This window comes from Galeopterus variegatus, unplaced genomic scaffold (genome assembly GCF_000696425.1).
Source record: "Galeopterus variegatus unplaced genomic scaffold, G_variegatus-3.0.2 Scaffold11897, whole genome shotgun sequence".
NCBI classification, from domain to species: domain Eukaryota; kingdom Metazoa; phylum Chordata; class Mammalia; order Dermoptera; family Cynocephalidae; genus Galeopterus; species Galeopterus variegatus.
Genome location: NW_007738008.1, coordinates 33,116 through 35,190, shown reverse-complemented (window position 1 = coordinate 35,190; position 2,075 = coordinate 33,116).

The following is a 2,075-nucleotide window of genomic DNA, read 5'->3' as shown; positions in this document are numbered from 1 at the left end:
TGGATGAACCTGGAGAAACTTATTTTGAGTGAAACAAGCAAAGCACAGAGGGATAAATACCTCATGCACTCATGAATATGTGGGAGCTAAGAGAGAAAGGAAGGCAGGAAAAGAAGACCACAGTAGTCCCATGAACAAACAGAGGAAGGGAACATTCCTAGGGCTACAAATTGAAGTTGAGGGGAGAGTGCGAGGAGGAGGGAGGTTGGGGGATAATTGGAAGGGGAAAAAGAGTACAAAAGCAATTTCTGCTAATGGTTATGTCCCCAATATGAATCTGGCCCCCACATCATGGGCAGGAGGTGGGGAAATCAGGTTTGTATCTCATGAATATTCAAAATAAATAGATAAAAATGAATGAAAATAAAAAAATACAAATAAAAAGTATAGAAAAAATAAAAAATCTACAGTGTGTCATTGAATGTCTCAGTAAGTCATGATAATGGTTTGTGTGGATAAGTTTGCAAAAAAGGTTTTACAGTAAAAGGAATGACTTGATTTGAATGCAAATTATGTGGGACTTTTTCTAAAAATTAATACAAAAAATATTCTTTACAGAGTTAAAGTTTGCTCTCCTACATTGGAACAACCAGATTTCCTAAAAGCACTTAATTGCTCTTAATAGAAAATTGTAAGAGGTTTTCTTTATCTTTTAGATACCTGGCCTAGGAAACTTATTTTGTGTCTTATCATGATACTTTCTTGTGATCTCGGCCTTTGAAATCCTTTGTTGCTTGGTTTTATTTTTATAGTGCTTTGTGATTTTATTTAACCTTTGTTTTAAGCCTTTGTTATCTGACAAACTTTACAAATCCAAATTCTTAAAACACAACCTTTTGACTAGAACTAACTTTGAGGGATTCCAAGAGCACTGGAACTTGTCAAAGGATACATATAAGAGATGTATCAAAACCGATTGGCTTGTTTGATAAATTAGACTATATAAAAAACATTGTCAAAACAAGAAATAATGTTTGACCTCCTTTTCTTATACTAAGATGTTATTAGTATGTGTTCCAAAATTTTGTAAGGTTCTTGGAAATTTCTGTCTTGATGTAAATGCTACCCAATCATAATCTTTGTTCAATTATAATTTTAAAATGTTACGTCTTCAAAAATTTCATCAAAAAATCTCTGACAGGTACAGTTTCCTGACAAACTTTGATTTCACACCACTGAACTGAATTTCCAAAATTTTAATGAAGAAACTGATGGGTTTGTGAAATTACTCACCAAGGTCAAAATGACCAAAGTTAATTACATAAAACTAATGAACTGATTAAAAGGAATTACAGGTTTTTACAATTTTTATTTTGAAACATCACTCATTAATGTCTTGTTTTCCAGATTGAATAAAACTCTCTCTCTTAAGCTATCTATAACTAACAACAGTTTGGTAAAAATATATTTTAAAACAGAGGTAAAAGCACTCATTTTCNGAGTTTTCTCAATCTGCTACAGATAGATCTTCCACATGATCCAGCAATCTCTCTTCTGGGTTTATATATCCAGAGGAAAGGAAATCATCATGGCGAAGAGAAACCTGCACTCCCGTGTTTATTGCAACTCCGTTTACAATAGCCAAGATATGGAACCAACCTAAATGTCCATTAATAGATGATTGGATAAGGAAACTGTAGTATTATACACTATGGAATACCATTCTGCCATAAAAAAGAATGAAATACTCCCATTTGCAACAACATGGATGAACCTGGAGAANGCAATGTGGCTATTTTGATAAGTTCAGTAATAGTCAACTCTCTCTTTATAACAGGATATAATTTAAAACTTTTGTTTTAAAATAGCATGTCTTTTCTAAGTTCCTGACCCCTCTTCATGTTGCCCTAATTTGGCCTAACTGCTGTTTCATCTTGCTATTTCATCTTTCCTCCTGATGTGGGACATGACAACCTGAGAATGAGCCTTCCCAGCACTGAGGGATTATACAAAGATAACCTGGGAATGAGCCTTACCTGCACCAAGAGATCAAACCAAAGAAAAGTGAAACCTCTTCAATCAGAAAATTGATCATCAATGCTTTTATGAGGAATTCTGGACTGATAAGGGAAAAA